This window comes from Rhagoletis pomonella, unplaced genomic scaffold, assembly GCF_013731165.1.
Source record: "Rhagoletis pomonella isolate Grant_MI unplaced genomic scaffold, Rhpom_1.0 Rhpom_scaffold_00005, whole genome shotgun sequence".
In the NCBI taxonomy this organism is placed as follows: Eukaryota; Metazoa; Arthropoda; class Insecta; order Diptera; family Tephritidae; genus Rhagoletis; species Rhagoletis pomonella.
Genome location: NW_023458559.1, coordinates 19,916,132 through 19,934,503, shown reverse-complemented (window position 1 = coordinate 19,934,503; position 18,372 = coordinate 19,916,132). Strand labels below are relative to the sequence as shown.

Genomic DNA, 18,372 nt, shown 5'->3' with positions numbered 1-18,372 from the left:
ACGTTTTCGTTTTCAAAAATAAAATAAAATCCCAATAAACATTAGGCTTGGTTAAAAATTGGAAAATTATTGGAAAACTTATCTTTTTCTAGTATCACCTTCGATAACGAGTGTGGTGGAGTTGGATATCGAACAGGGTTACCACTGAAAAACTTTCTTTCCTACCAAGAACTGGTTCCAAAACCAACCAAAATGGCTTCTTTCCTACCATTTCTTTTTATCAAGAAAACGGCGTTTGACAGCATTAAATACATTTATTTTTTCTGGTTTTTATACTTAAAATAAGATATCCAGTAAATAAAAAGATCAGAATATACATATAGCACACACAAAAAAGTGGTGAGCGCTTTTAACCAGACCCACCTACCGACACGTATTTCGACCCACTGAATCCGAATCAGAGGTCCGTTTAACTTCTAAACCCTCAAAATTTCGAGTAAATTACGAAAACCCAAAAGAGTGGCAAAAAAGTCGCAGTTTATAGTTTTAATAAAGCCTTCGGAGTAAATGACGTGAAAAATCGTAGCGGAAAATAAAAGATAGATCGATTTTTTATATCGCTTATTTGCATACATACATATATTATGAAGTACGTACATATACATATTGCTACCTATAGGTGAAAAGGTGCCAAGTCCACTTTTTTTTTAATTTTGTTTGTGATGCAGAATGACAGATAATGCGAAACTACATCGATTTTTGGTCTCTCCTGAACAAATTCAAAAAATAGTCTTGGCACCTTTTCACCTTAGGGTAACGATATATTCATTACTAAGGTAAAAATAAACCTCACGATTAGGCTTGCCAAATGTCCGGGTCTAGGAGCCTCCGGGCTTGGGACAAAATCTGCGCGCTGCGGGTTTAATATTAATTTCTTCGCGTTGCAGTTAAAAACTTTGAGATTCTAAGATTTACTGGAAATATGACTAACAATAAGTATTTTTTTTATCACTCTTCTATTGTCATTTAAAATATTTTAACGACCTTGTCGTTGTTGAAACTATTATCGATTCGCAACTGCATTTCTAAGAAAAATATCTCATTTATAAACCTGCCTTTACATCCATCAATTCAATCACTTGATATTTAGATACGCTGTGGATAAGACTTTTTTATACGAATACAGAGTTCAGAGATTTGCTGAAGATAATTGGTAGAATTCTGCCTATACCAGTAAGCAAGGAGGTTTTTAAATGAATGAGGGTAAAATTGATATTGTCAAAATTTGGCTAGCCTACTCACAGTGCTGACAAAGTGACACATTACAACAAGCCAGAGATGTTTTTTGTTTTATGAGCAAAGAAACCTACCAAAATTTTAAGCGTCCTACCATCCTACCAATGAGAAAAAAACCTACCAATTTTGGTACGAAAAGCCCGAAACGGCAACCCTGCTTGGCGTACAGCAGAAGAAGTTTGTTTCCAATTTAAGGAGTGCGTGCATGCTTTTTTTGAAAGTGAGAGGTGAAACAATAAAATTCGTGCACTCAATTGAAAAATAATCGAAAAGTAATAATTTTTATTTTTGCGCCTTATACTTTGACGCTAGGAACTCGCTTCCTGTGCAGATCTTGAGGTGTAGAGGAATCGATGCTGCATAAAAATATTATACGCGTCTAAAGCTTTACGACCCATGTCCAGACTGCCTAAGTAGCCTTGAAGCGTTGGCAATGGAATTATCTCTGGCTCGTACCATTGATTTGGAATCCGTCATCTAAACGTTGTTTTTTTTAGCGGGACCAGGCACAAAACAAGAGGTACTTACTGACCGAAATTCAACTAAGTTCACATAAGAAAGTGGCGATAGTTTATTCTATTTACAGACATATTTTGAAAGTCACCGAACATTTTCTAACAAAAATTAAACGGAAAATTTTGTTACCGGTTAAAAAAATGTAACCTGCTCAGAATGCATCTTCCCTGAGTCCCGCCGAAAACATCTTCCCTGTGATCATGTCTGTCTCTCGACGGCGAAAGGTACGTAAATGCGTTGGTTACTTTTGTTAAAGTCGAAGCGCTGGTTTGTATATACATATGGCTCATTCCACGGTAATCGATACCGAATGAAACGAAAATAAACTAAAGAATATGACTGTATTATTTCTAGTATGTAAGAGTAAATAAATCTAAATTTCAAGACTGAAAGCCAAAATTCTGAAATTTATCTCAAAATCAGATATTTTTTTACTTTAAGGTGTACCATTTACAAACCCATATGAGAGGTTAATTTTTTTCAAAATTTACAAGACCGATTTTCGTAGTCCACGCCCGTCACAAAATACACAAAATAGTTATTTTTTGAAGGAAAACACATCTTGAACAGTGTAAAAAAGCTGACGAAAGTAACGCTATGACACAGGGAAATATGTGCGAATTGCTTTTAAGTATTTATATGCTTTTATTTTCGAAAAAAAGAACCGATTATGTTGGTCACGCCCGTCACATGTCACACCCGTCACAATTTAAAGTTTGACAAACTTCAATAAATTCGGCCAGGGACTGCTACCGTCTTTATCTGCTAATCTGAAATGTGTCATATATCTGTTTGTGATCAGCGATGATAAAGCTAATCATAAAGATATGTTGATCGAGCGATGGGAAAACTTAAGCTATTCTGTCACGGATAAAAAGAAACTATTACTTCGCTTGTCGGGGCAACAAAAGTATCTAAAACGGGTTTTACAGGTAACGGCCTCGGTTTGACAGGTAATAGCCTCATACTATTTAAAAATAAGGTACTTTACAATTACTAAGGCATACAATGGAGAAGAAGAGTCCGATCAAGGATTATCCCGTCTTTAGGTGGCAGAATCTTGTATGTGTTCGTAAAATCCGATTTTTGGAGAAATAAAGTTAGCTTAGTTGTCTAATAATGTGTATTTATGTATTCATGATCAACTTGTCACACCCGTCACAAAGTCAAGTCACACCCGTCACAGTTGAATTTGGAACATATAATCTATAATTTCCAATAGCGGTAAGCAACTTTGGCGTAAATGTTGAGAATGTTTATTTAACTATACAACGAACTATTTAAAACCATAAGCAGAAGACATAATTAGCAGAAAAACTCTGATGCAAGTAAGGAGTAGCTAATTTGGTTTGCGTACTCGTCACACCCGTCACAGTGACTAAAATTCAGATAACTCGTTCGGATTAAATTGTTTTTGAAATTTTTATTCTAGGCATTGTGTATATCTCGGAAACCTATTACAAAATACTCGTTTTAAAGAATTTTGTATTACAGTTTAAGAATTAAGCCTTAAAATGTGAGTTGAAATATCACACCCGTTACCGTGGAATGAGCCATATATTTACGGAATATGGGTGCAAATCAATATTGAATGTTGCTATTCTCCTCCGTTGACTGTTGCTTCCGCCAAACGCTTTAAAGTGCACGCAACCAATAGTTATTGTTTTCCTATTAAGTTTGATCAAACGCGTGGATACATGGCGTATGAGCAACATAGTTTCTTGCTTATTTTTCATACAATAATAAAATTATAGTTTAAAAAACTAAAACCTCCCAATTATAATTGCCTTTCGTACTGTCATCAGGTATGTAACTTGAGAATAGACATCGCTGCATCTTTTAGGCGCATCAATATTACATAGTTACATCCCGAGCTAATAAAAGGAAGGTAAAAAAAATCTAACGTATTTACGGGCCGATTTGTCTGCTTTTTAAAATATATACTGGCTATGTAAGTAGAATCATGTTTGCATAAAATGGTCTTCCTAGGTGGTGCCAAGGTCGAGATATTTCGAAAAACCGTATTTATGGTCCGATTTGGTTCGATTTTGGCGTATGTGGTTGAAACATAATAAATCATAGATTTCCAATAAAATGACCCTGAATTGGCGCTGGAGTCAAAATATAAAGTATATTCTACATAAAACACATGTTTTATTTGCGTTAAAAATTCATTTAAAAGCAATATTAACAAAAATATAACGATGGAAATTTATGTCACGTCACGCCACGTCACGTCACGTTTCTCACTTGGGGTTGTAAAAGAGAATTGAAACAATTTGCATTAATTCAAAAAACTCTAAAAACAACTAGAATTGCTCCAAATCATATTAAAATAAGTTTCATGAAAAGAGCCATCCACAATTCGCAGAGTTTTGCGATTTTGTAAGAAAAGAAAAAATCAACTTCCATTTTTTGTCACGTAACGACACTCTCTTTAAATGCTTATATTTCAGGACCAAGCAGTTGGATTGATTTAATTTTTCGGTTAAATATAGAGCTAATTATGTGCTATACAATGGCCCAAAAAAGTTAAAGAAAACAAATGGTATTCCTTTTTTGTATCACATTGAAATCGTACGACTGTCACGTGCGCCACCATGGGAATGCCCATATATGTTTTTTCACCTTTCCAAAACCTACCGCTAGATGGTCAGCCGAGTAAATTAGCGTCCTTCAATTTCGAAATATTGCAGTTTCAAGCATTTCTGAAATTTACCGTTATATGAAAAGCGGCCGTAATTTTATCCCATTTCAATAATTTTCAACGTTTTGCTTATATCTGGCAAGAACAATGACCACATCGAGTTTGGTACAAATTGGTAGAACGGTTACTGATTTACATATATGTGATCATAAGTGGGCGTGGCCCCGCCCATTTTCCTAAATTTCACCATAAACGTATTTTTTGGTAAAGAATTGTTGCAAGCATCAATTTTGAATAAATTAGCTTTAATTTTTACTGATTTATCGAAGATTTTGTATTTTTCTAAATTATCGTTATATGGGATGTGGGCGTGGTTATCGTCCGATTTTAAAAATTTTCGGCAATTTTGTATGCTGTACCAAGGTCAACAACTGTGCCAAGTTTGGAAGAAATTGGTGCAGCGGTTACCAAGATATACACATGTAACCATAAGTGGGCGTGGTTACGCCCATTTTCCAAAAATTTGTAATTTTCTTATTTTTCGTCTGAAAATTATTGTAAATTTCAATTTTGACTGAATTATCTTCAGTAGTTACTAAAATATCGCAGTTTTCGTATTTCTGAAAATTACCGTTATATGGGATGTGGGCGTGGTTATTGTCCGATTTTTAAATTTTCGGCCATTTAGTATGCTGTATCAAGGTCAACAACTGTGCCAAGTTTGGAAGAAATTGGTGCAGCGGTTACCAAGATATACACATGTAACCATAAGTGGGCGTGGCTACGCCCATTTACCAAAAATTTATAATATTCTTATTTTTCGTCTAAAAATTATTGTAAATATCAATTTTGAGTGAATTATCTTCAGTAGTTACTAAAATATCGCAGTTTTCGTATTTCTGGAAATTACCGTTATATGGGAAGTGGGCGTGGTTACAGTCCGATTTCGCCCATTTTCAATACCCACCTACCTTGGATTGAGGGAAACCTACATACCAAATTTCGTTGAGATAACCCAATTTTTGCTCGAGTTATCGTGTACACGGACGGACGGACAGACGGACGGACAGACAGACATGGCTTAATCGATTTCTTTTTTCATCCTGATCATTTATGTATACATTTGTCTATATCTATCTCGATTCGTTTTGGCTGTTACAAACAACCGTTATGTGAACAAAATTAATATACCCTTGTGCACAAGTGCGCTCGGGTATAAAAAATGGGGGTTTTTCATGAACTATTTTTAAAATATTTTTCCTTATGACGATATGGTTTATTTTGTGAGAATCAACAATTATTTGTAATTTTTTTTTGAAAACTTATGTTAAGATATATTTGGTAAGGTGTTAAACATCGGGTTTTTACCAAAAGTAAAATTTTATTGTGGATTCCGTTAGAATACCTATCCAGATATAATATTTGCATGGCAAGATTTTTCTTTAAGGCGACAAACCCCTAGAAATGGGCGTGGCAGTTGCAGGACTAAGATTAGCAAAACGCAGATTTTATTGCGGATTTCGGCAGAATATTCAATCCATATAGATATTCTGGCGAAATTCACAATAAAGTCTAAATTTGTTACCTTTGGTTTTAATATAGCCACGCCCATTTATATAATATTCTTGGGTTGAAAAAGTTGTGGAACAAATATTGTTAACGCAGCGATATTCTGCCGAAATCCGCAATAAAAACAGCGTTTTGCCAACTTTAGTCCTGCAATTGCTACGCCCATTCCTAGGAGTTTGTCGCCTTAAAGAAAAATCTTGCCGTACAAATATTATACCTGGATAGGTAATCTATCGGAATCTGCAATAAAATTTAAATTCTTGCAAAAACTAGATGTTTAACGCCCTACTAAATATATCTCAACACAAGTTTTCGAAATTGTTGATTCTCACAAAATAACCCAACAAATATGCATTTGGTACCCATATTTTTATTCTACATTGCATTGAACTTTTTAAATAATTTTTGGAATCAATCATATCTTTGAAGTTACAAAGCCCTTTAAAATAAATCCTGACTTCAGAGAGAAAAAATAAAAACACCACTTTAAATAAAATAGTAGGTTTCAAACTCATTTATTTATTATTTATTTTATGATAGGAGAGCTTCTCAAACCATGATACAAAAAAGAAGGTAGTTTCATTGTCACTTTTCGGGCGCCATATTAACTACCTGACAATTAAGCAGATTGCGACATTTCGTGCTACCATACCTAGTCCTCAATAATCATTTATTTATTGTAAAAAAAAACTATTTACAAAATAAAAAAAAAATTTGTCTTCGATATGCGCAAAAACGAAAATTGAAATTCATTATATGATAAATATTATAGTTATGGAGGAGGTACTCCCGATTGAACTGGCACTCAGAGTCTGGAAGTAAGTAGTGTGTTAAGTGCAGCTTGGCCGTCACGTAAACTCTTTCCGCTCCTCCTATTTTCCACCAAGTAGTCCATATGCTTGAGGATTGCAAATACCTCAGCCTGGAAGACCGAAGCATACTTGCCAAGAGAAAAGTTAATGACGGTAAGTGCACAGTGCATCAAGAGCAACGCCACGTATTGTAGGGAAATCTTTCGTACCGCACACGGCAGTAGTTCTTTGAAGTTTTGTAAGCAGACCTCCCACGATCTTGACTGATAATCTGCTCCACGATACCACTGAAGCATAGCTAATTATGGGTCTGATCATAGAGGTATAAATCCAGAGGATTCCCTCTGGTGACACACGCCACGTTTTACCAAAGACCAGTTTACATTGCCAAAATGCTGCCCATTCTTTAGAGATTTTGTGTTCGAATCCTGGTTTCGGACTATGCTTTAATGACGAGATATTTCGTCTACATCTTCTTCGGACTATTTAACAAAAAAAAAAGATTTTGTTATGTAAATTTATTTATTTTGTTTAAAATGAAATGAAAAACAGCGTTTTAATAAATAAATGTTTCAAAACTAGATTTTATTTTATTTCTTCATCTCTGCACATCGATATTATTCAAAGGATCTTTTAAACGCTTGAGAAAAACGTTCAAATTTGATTATCGAACACGTCAACTTACTATTGTTTGTATGTAAATTTTACTCCCAAATATTTAAAAGAAAATCTCCCCTATCAAAAAATTTCAATGTGGCAAAGCTATGCTTAATGCTTACATATGGAGAAATGTCAAAAATCTGCTTTATAATCAAAAAATAGTAGTAATGAAACTACCTTCTTTTTTGTATCATGTCTCAAACAATATACATAGAAGCAATTTTTACCATTTAAGTTGTTAAAAAGTAATGAATATCTAAATCCCGGGACTAATCCCGCACCTGGAATACATTCTTAAATACATATAACACTTCTTGTTCCCTAAATTGCGTTACTTCGAAAATAAGATAGGTCCGTCGGCCCTGGGATCTTTGCGTGTAAGCGGTTACCCAACGCATAGCATTACATATGTAGAAATCGGTTGGTTTTTGATTTCTACGTAAAAATAACATTCTATGCAGTGCAGTGCAAAGTATGCATGACTGAAGTGACAAAAATTATTTATACAAAGAAAAAACTAAGGTAAGCAATATTATAAGAAAAGGAATGCTTGATAATTAACATTTCAAACAACTTATACCTTGTTGTGTTGTGTTTGCTACACTCTAAAAAATGTTTGTTTAAATTTGCGCATATTAAGATAGGTAACCAGTTTCCTCTCTTAATAAATGCAAATTTACACACCATGTTAATTAAATTAAACACTGCATGCTTACTTTTACTTATCATATGTGTGGCGTAGAACAAATTTCAATTTTGTTTTTTGAGTTCTAAACATTTATTGTTCACAATTTCGCAATTTACACATAAAATGATTAAAATTTCCTCTAAAAAATGTTCGTTTAAATTTACGCATATAAAGAGAGATAACCAGTTTCCTCTCCTTGTGTGTGCAAAATTAAACACTGTCTGTTTACTTTAAATACCAAATTTGTCACGTAGCGCACACAAAGGGTGGGTTTTGGGGTTAAATTTATTATGATTTAAGAAATTTTGATAGAAGAAAATTTCTTTTGCATTTCTTGTGCATCATTTTGTAAGAATTTTTCTTTTTGTCGAGAGTTCTTTAAAGTTTAACTGCGAATGAAAACATTGTCCTAAAAATATGCAATGCATACCCACTTACTGTTGCTTTTTACCCTTTACAGTCTAAAAAGTTTACCACTGATATGTACTTAACAAGCATTCGAAGATTTAATTTGCTAACTTCGAAATCGTTCCACCCAAATGAGCTACATGATAAAAATACAAGTTCAGTTAAATTTTCGTTATTCGAAGTATTAAAAAAATGAGAAACCAGAAATCGACGAAAATGAAAATAAAAGCGTAAAAATTTCATGGAACTATTTAATTTATTTATATTTTAGTTTTTTTTTGTATTACTTTTCACCGAAAGCTAAAGAAATAAATTGACATAATACTTATCAATTTGGCTCGTAGATATCGTCTTTGGTTTCATCTTCAAGTTTAAAATTCTTTAGTAAAATTTTGTATTACTTTTGAAAGTTGAGTGCATCGTGTGTTTGTAGAATTATTTATTAAACAAGTCATTTTTAAGAAAAAAGCAAAACCGACTTCAATTCTCATATACAAATTTAGGAGTACCGTTAATTTTTTCATGATTTAATGATCGGATCTAAACCAAATTATGGGACGACCGTTAAGGTACCATCTATCCGGTAAAAAAAGAAGAATTGGAATCGGTTCACGCGGTCCAAAGTTATGCGGTGGCATATATAAAAGAAGAAAAAAATACTCAGAAGAACTGATAACCTCCCCTTTTTTGAATCCGGTTGAAAATGTTTGAGTTCTTTGTAAATTTTATGTAAATAAAATTCAATTTATGAAACTTTAAAAAGTTTATTTATTTATTACATACTGTACATAAAACTTGCATAAATGTATTTTAAAGAGCGTATTATCTGAAGCAAATTTTCTGCATTTTCTGATGATATATATTTAGAAGTATAAACCCCTCCCCCCAAAAAATATATTCCTGGGTGCGCCCTGGGCACTTATTTAGTATTTATTATTTGTAAAAAATATATTTTTACTTTCAAAATGTGTGTAATTTTAAACATTTCATGTGTATATTTAAGTGTATATTTTAAACAACTCATGTTCAAAATCAAATCTGGAATATCTTGTGCGTATACTTGAACAGATTATGGTTGAAAAATAAACACTTTTCAGTAGTAGTTTTACATGCACTTTTTAGAGTGTAGTATTGTCTCAAATATACTCTTCCAGTTTAAGCTGACGGCTTTAACTTTGCGTCGTTTATCATCAATGGACATAGCTTGGATATAGATCTACCTCGTTTCCAAGTCACAACTGTGTAACAGGACCCAACTGCCATTTACCAGTTGGTAGATATGCGTCGTTTAATATACATAACTACATCTCCCATCTTCAGGTTCACTATTAGTTTTTCCCATTTTTAGCTTTCTGCGTTATTAAGTCAAAAAATCGTCATACCCTTTGGTTGCTTATAATAATGCCATCAGTTTAAGGCCGAACGCATGATTAATAAGTGCGCCAGTGTTAAGGGGTCCTATCCCCTTCAAATCAGTTGACATAATGTCCGATAATTCGCGTAGGCCTCTATTTCAGCGAAGTTACGCCCATAAAGTGACGAAGATGGAATTTTACAGTTTTGACGCCGGCCTCCCCAAATCCCCGAAATGACAAGCACGAGAAGGCGAAAAGTGACAATTTATCCTAAGGGTAGATGACTCATTTATAACTGCTCTCTTATAATCTTCAGTATTGTGTGAATTAGACATGATACGTAAGTAAGTATGTATGTAAACGCGGACCGATTTTTCTGAATCAGGAATAAAGAATATGGTATTTATGGGCTCATTTCCATTATCCGATTTTGATGAAATTTAGTTTGTACACTCTCTCATATTAGAAAACCCTAAATATAAAATATGAAAAAGAGTGGCTTAAATATAAAATATGAAAAAGAGTGGTTTACTACAACGCCTACAAAAAATAAAGGCCTAATCACTAAATGTAATGGAACTTTTGATAATTTACATGTCGAATATCAAGGTTGTATTTTAGCATGCGATCAGCTGTTTTTCGTACTGGAAAATTGTTACAAGTAAAAATTTATCCAGTAAAAACTTGCAACTTTAGCTGTCATTTTCGCTATCTCAATTTCCCCTACTTTGGAAGATTTTCCGTACGAAAACGTCAAAAACATGAAACTTCGTAACAATTTTTAGTGGATCTGACTGGAAAGTTCGGTGAACGCACTTGAGTACTCTAGTGCAGAAAAAAGCGTTCGATGCGCGTTTTTCTTGCACTAAAAGTGAAGGTTCACAACATGCATTCGCAGGCAAATACGTCACGCCGTTAGTGTCAAATAAAATTGAATACGTGTATTTGTATGACAACTGTTACAGACAACGCTTTTACGAATGCGGTAACGCAGTTGCCGTCGAAAGTAAACAAAGTAAGTTGACATTTCAAATTACATTTGTGGATATTTAGCAGCTGTTGTATACAAAATAATGAGCGGCGCAACGCAATGTGTGTAACACCAAATTTTTCAACGTCGTCAACGCACAAACGGATCAACGCAACGCCACAGTAAATAAAATTATGTACCTTCAGCTTTAATGTCAGATGTTCTTTTGCACCGTACTGTTCCATGAACGAACGACACAAGATCACGCAAGAACTAGAAAATGAACAAAGTCGATTTTTTGAGCGCACTGTTGCCAACTTAGTGCTTTTCGCACTAAATTTAGTGCTTTTCTTAATTCAAAACGCGAAAATTTTTGAGTTTGGTGCTTGGTGCGTTTTTTAGTGCTTAGTGCTTATTTAGTTTGAAGACACCAAAACTGTAAATTTAAACAAATATGAATGTTAAATTTACAGCAAATGGAAGTTTCGTAAGGAACTTTACAAAAATGGAAATGGCACAATGACAATCATAAGCGAAAGAGCATATGTTTGTCAAAAAAATATGTGGCAGCACTTTCAATCATGCCAGAATTACATACAGTAATTAAAAAAAAATAAGCAAAACGAAGACAAATTAATATTCAAGCAGCGTAAATCTAAGCGAAACGGCAAATCTGGACACAGCTGAAAATTAGAAAATAAGAATAAGCTTAGACTTTGTTGCTTTTTCAATTTTTCCTAATAAACAATCGTGGTACAAAGCTCAATAAAAATATTAAAAATTAATAAAAATGTTTACGTCGCGTCGTTTTGACGAAAATACTTGAATTTATAGGAAACAGAATAAATTCGACCGCCGAGCAAAAAACATTCATTTTTATTAATTTGAATCGGCATACCTACAATAAAATTTTGTATGCATACAAAGTCCACTAAATCCTCCAATAAAAAATTTGGTGCTTTTTTCGAGAAAAAACGCGATTTGTCTTGGGTTTTGGTGCTTTTTCAAATTCAAAACTTGGCAACACTGTTTGAGCGGGTTCTGCGCCATCTTATTTCGCTGGAAAATGAAAGAAAAGTAAACAAAGCAGAGAAAACAATAGTGGTATTCATCTAAACCGATAACTTTATCAAGCAGATAATCTTATAAGTTTATGCACTCTGTTACATGAACGACCCACACTCTCTTTTCGTTTACACATTCGACAATAGTCGTGTTTTCTTTGGTTATAAAGCGCAGTATCACTAACTTTATACTTCTAGCACGGGGATAAAGAAATTATAGAAACTACCTCACTAAATTGGAAAAAATTATATTTACGAGATATCTATTTAAATAAATGTACATATAACATAAAGGTTATTTATTTGAAGCAAGTTATAAGAAACAATGGCAGAATGTCTGTTTGTGTATGAATTCATTTGTCACGGCTACCAAACTTTGCGAATTATCAGTGAAAAAAAACAAACAGACGGGATAATAATTGAACCAGATCTCTATCAGGATCATATCGTTGTTGAATTTGCGTGCAAAATTTGTATGCGGATCCCGATTATTGCCTAAGAAAACATAGCTAGAGTTGCGACAGAGTTGCATTGTCTTCAGTTTATCAAGTTTATTCAGTAAAATCGCTGGATAAATTTATCAGAAATGTGTAAACGAGTTTCCATACAAATTTTGACAGTTCATTTATAAGGTTTACACAATTATAAGTTTATACGGTTTACAATGCATTTATAAGGTTTGATGAATACCCTTAATGAAATTAACCAACATTGTTGTCAGCCACTTTAAACACATAATTTAGGTAAAATGATTCATTGAAAAGCTTTAAAATGCGTTGTCATGTTGAATTAACTCTTTTTTAGTCACAGAAAAATGTAAACTAGAGGTGCTTGTGATCAGTGTTGCAAGGTTGACGATTTGGTCGTTATTTTTAAGACTTTTTACTGCCATCTTGATTTTTCGTTAAGTGCAAGTTTGGCTGGTTCTCAACTTTGAAGATAGTTACACAGACAACTAAAAATTGCAGTGTAAACACCTCTTGAAAGTTTGCCATTTCTGCTAATACATAATTTTCGTATCGAATTATATCATGTGGCAGCACTAATAGTAGTTATCGATAAGTAGTTTTATTCTTTATTTCATCACTATTTGTGTGGCTATTTCTGGCTGTCAAACTCGTAATTTCTCCGTTGTGACATTGTGTACTGGTAAATTCTTGAGCAAAACTGGTAAGTATGAACAGTTTTTAATGCACATCGTTAAGTTGCCAAGAATGATAGAATACAAGATTGCGCCGTCCTGGGCGATGACATTTGTGTACCACAAGTAAACAAAGAATAGAGCGAAAAGAAGAACGAGCTGAAACAGCCAAAGCTGTTCACTTTACTGCGAAAAACGTGTTTTAATTTTGCTAAATGCGAAAATATTGCATTTTTCACCTAATCTATTAGAGAACAGTGAACATTTTAGTGCACTCCATTGCTTTGTAATTGAGGCTGCTTCAGCAAACGTTTTAGTGCACTCCATTGCTTTGCAATTAAGGCTGCTGCAGTTTTCTGCGGGACTGATTAGTTAACTGCGTGGAGCAGAAACAAAATCATTGTGAGGAAATGCTGTTAATATAATAATAGAGAAACATTTCGAAAACGGCTTTGCCGTGCCCTATGTATACAAAATGCACCGATTCGTCTTGACGGTTGTCGCAATTTAACACACAGCACTTCATTGTATTAGTTTTTACGCAGTCTTCAACTCAAAAATCACTCACAAATTGCAAATTAACACGATTTAAACTGATTTTTCACTTATAATTCAAATTTCTCTTTCGCTGGTTTGTAAACAAAGGTTTATTTACAAGTTACCACAACTGTCAAAATCGGCAAAACCAAAGTAGCGGTACTACTGACGGCGCCACCTTTGTTCGCTGCACCGTGTTAAGTTGCAGTTGGAAAAAATTAAGATGAAAATGTGATTTTATTGCAATTAAAAATATGCAATTTCGTAACAGAGTTAAACTTTTTATTTTTCATGTCTAGCTAGATTAAAATGAAAAAAAAACTAAAAGAGCTTCCTGGTTCTGTTTATTCAAATTTTTTTAAGTTGACGATTTTTGAGAGCCAAACTAATGATTTCTCACGTCAATGGCCTCTCTCTGAACTCATTGAAAACTACGAGCTGCGGGCCACAGCGTCCAACTTGTTATTTTCATTATCTAAACGCTTTGTCGGTGGCGACATGATTTTTTTGAACGCGGCAGCGACATCTTGAATTTGTATGAGTTTGACATAAAAGAAGAGGAAGAACCTTATCTGTCGCCGGAAGAAATAGATCTAATCTGGCCAAAACCACAGCCGTCGCGTAGCCCGGTCGTCGCCAAAATAATTATCTGTTTGTAACCGGTAAATAAAGTGACTGTCAATTTTTAAACCCTTAGTCTGTTCCTTTGAGCTTCGGACTAAAACCTGTGGAACTGTCAAACTACAATTTTACTCTCTCAAATGAGAGTAAAAGGAGAACAGATGCAGAAGTGCATAGGAAGCACTATTTCCTGTAAAAACGTCAGTCGGTTTGTTTACATGTCATTTGTACAACACTGATTTAGCTGAAATATCACTAAGTAGTTATTTAAATCTATACATATTCAAACATTTCGTTGTTTACTTCCATTTTCTTACAAATATAAGGTAATTTGCTTTCACCGCTGTTTGTGTTTGCTTGCACATGCAAATCAGCTGATCGTTTGACACTGTTCATGAACTTACAGGAAAAGAAACTCCGGACTAAATCCTGTAACTTCTGACTAGGAACAGTTGCTCAGTTACTCTCTCAAATGTGTTCCCACTTACAGGTTTTATGTCAATAGGAACGACTTCCTGTAAGTTCTGACTAAATCCTGTAAACCGGACTGCTATTGGAACAGACTACCTTTTCGCATTCTGTGTACTCTTGTAACCGGTAATTTTTGTTACCATCTCATACGCTGGTAACAAAGTATTGCCCCGTGAAATATGCAATGCCAGAATTTGCACAATTCTTCATAGCGGAATTGCTGAATATTTTAACTGCATTACCAACGTACCTAGAATCGCGGTGACAAGAACTGGTAACCTTTTTTGGTAATAAAATTTTCCTGTTACAAAATCATCGGTAAGGTGCAGAATAGACCTGTAGGTGTTAAAATAATTTGACAGATGTGGTCTGCAGCTCGTCGTTTTCATTGTGTTCGGGCTATTACAAATACGTCGTGTTTTTGCGTGATCTGGTATATTTGGTTCATGGCACTATTCTACACTTTTGTTTGTTGTCCATGAAATCGGAATAAAGCAGATTCGAAGAAAAATTTGATACAGGCAATAGGAGTGTTTCTTAGCTTTTTACAGCTGTTGATAGCATATTGGCGAAGAGCATGATTCAATAATACAAGGTTCGATAAACTGACAGTTGTCTCCCTCGCACCGCTCCCTTAGCAGTGGCAAAGTGTTGCTTCTTTGCAAACTTACTTGGAAAAAGTGTTGCTTTGCTATGATATAGAAGTATAAGCTTTTGTGCAATATGTTTATTTGTATATGCATATGAAGCACATTTAACTGATGAAAACATAAACTGCTTTTAAATTGGATGTTTACATAAATCTCATAGTAGTTTTAGTTTAACTTTGAGTCTTTTTGCAGTTTTTATACGGCTAAATAACACAAAAATTGCGTAATTCACGTAGATGTATTAACATTTCGTTCAATATTTCGTTTAAAATGCTAGATTTCCTGCAAATACATTAGAATTTACAAAAGGAATTTCACTACTATTTGCCTACTTTGGGTACTTTTCTACTACCATTTTCGCAGCAATGGATTTCATGCCTCCCCTTTCCCCATCCTTCGTAAATGCAACCTTTCGGAAGGGGGTGTCAAACCGCGGCTGTCAATAATTATCTAACCTTGTATTATCGAACGATGGGCGAAGAGTATAATTTTACGCACAAAGAGATCGAAAGAGGAAAATGTAAAGAAACGAAAACTAGCAGAAATTTGCAATCACAGTATACACACACACACACATCTTCAAATGCATGCACAAATCCTTTCATTCTGCAACATTTCAATGAGTTTTGATAAGGATGCACTCATTTTGTTTTATTAAAACGAAGTAAAATAAACTTGCCAACTTTTTCCTTGTGCGATTTGAACAGCTGCATTTAAACATATGACTGCAAATTTCTGTTGGCAGATATTTCGCCAGCAGAAATTTGCAGCTCTCTCGGTTTTTTATGCTCTCTTTTTGGATCTCTTCTGCAAATTTTTTGTGTTAAGAAACGCTTTCCAGCAGAATCCAGCAAAAATTTGCGACAATTATCTGTTAAGAAACAGAGCTAATACATACACAATGCAGCGAAACACGAAGTATTTTATCATTCTTGCAATCCATACATATTGCAGCTATACGCCTCAAGTGTTCACCCCTTAATAACCAACCTTGTAATAAACGCAATTAATCAATCACATACAAAAATATGCACTTTGCTATTAGCTATTTTGAATACGCTATTTGAATTTAATTAGTCGCTAAATGAATGCCACTGGAATCGAAAAAACGCTCTAACAAAAGCAACCATACTACCTGACAGCCAATGAGTTGAAAAGAGCGCGCAAGAGTGCTGGAAACATTTGAATATTCCAAGAATGAATGAGCGCGCAAATACGTTCCACAAAGCAATTGATGCCAACAGCAAAACAAAGACGCAGTGAAATGGGAAGAAGCGCTAAAGCGAATTAAACAAAACCATTGGTCAAAGTTAAGTTAACGACCGCAAGAATGTATGTATATACAAAATCAAACAAGAAATAACGAAAGACAAAGCAAAAAAGAAAACTAGAGCCGAAGAGACATCGGCAAAACTGTATGCTTGTATAGAAAGAACTCGGCTTAGGCCAATGGTAAAATGCTGGCTTAGGTACCTAGAACGGTTTTGCGGCTTTCAAGAAAACAAATTTCACAAAACCGGATACATAGGTATATTTCATACATACCTATGTACATATATGAATGTGTATCTATGTATGGAAATCCACTCATATACATATGTGAGCACATACATTTGTGCATATGCATAACTAGACATGTGAAGACATCTGTTTTGGACGGACTTGTCATTTAGCCGCACCTGATCGTCAGCAGGTCTTTCTGAGTATGCGCTCATTGCCTTTGTCAAGTAAAACTGCCGTCAGGGCGTATACGCGATATGTTTTCTTCACACATGTGCGCATACTTTCATACCCAGTGCCAAAATGGGAAGATATTTCCTTTTTCTACCAAGAAAAGATTAACCACTACGGTTGAACGGAAAGATGCATCGCAATGTACGCCAGCGGATAATGTGTAGTTTTGAGCCACAAACAAAACAAAAAGTTTGAGAACTAACCTAGGTACACACATTCATACATATCGTCGTTTAAAGTGCAAAACCGCATATCAACATAATGCAAAATCGCGTATCAGCAAAATGCAAAACCGCGTATGTGAAGTTGTAGATTTTATTTTCTAGAGCGTAAAAACACTCATTTTTCAAAATGGTTCTCTTTTTTATAAAGCAATTGCATTTCTGGCTAGTATATTTCAGGACGAATGGATAAGGATTGAGCCAAGAGCTTGTGTTAGCAAATCCAATTTTTGGCAGCCAATGTCAGTTACGCGGTTTTGCAGAATGACGATACGCGGTTTTGTACTTTAAACGACGATATGTATGTATGTCTTTTTCACGTTATCTCAATAGCCGAATAGATGCGCGTTCGACTACCAACTTTTTGATCACGGGTTCAAAGCCTGTGACACGGATTTTTTTTTTTTAATAAATTATATTCATAGTTTTGTAAAACGACAAACGACACTTTACTTTCGTAGGACAACGTAGTAGAGAAATTCTTGCACCTTTTCGTGCTTAGGTTATAGGGGCTATCCATACTTTATGTATTTCCAGATATGTATTACCTTTTCCCACTGGGATACACACATATGTATGTACATACATACATACATACATACATATGAATCCACTCAATTGTTCCACGTCATTTCACAGTTGTCAGCGATTTGCGGTTTCTCTTATTTACTTTCATCTAGTCTACTGTCTACTGCTTTTCTTCTTTCACTCACTTAAAGCATGCTTTCCCCTTAATTACGTTTTAGCTTCACAATTTACACCCACACACGCATGCATACAACCATACAACTGCAGTGTGCGGTCATTATCAGCCATAGATTCACATATTAGATACTTGAATAAAAGCACCTTAAAATTTGTGCTTAGCTGTCGCACTACGCGACGTATGCGCAACTTGAAATGCTCCAAGCGAACGAACGTTGTTGGATACCCAAGCATCATATGAAGACGACGAACGATCAATTGGTAATTGGATGCCTTTGTCACTGTATGCCTCTCTATTGTAGTTTGTCATTGATTCTCTTTTGCGCTTTCTTTAATTTGAATATTTAATTTCTATTTCATACATATG

The 18,372-nt window shown here is 34.6% G+C and overlaps 1 protein-coding gene across 3 annotated transcripts in view; it reads left to right on the top strand.

Moving 5' to 3' along the window:
* The window catches only part of LOC118738757, a 367,494-nt gene that overhangs the window by 240,737 nt on the left and 108,385 nt on the right, over positions 1 to 18,372 (top strand). The gene's annotated exons all lie outside the window — the stretch shown is intronic.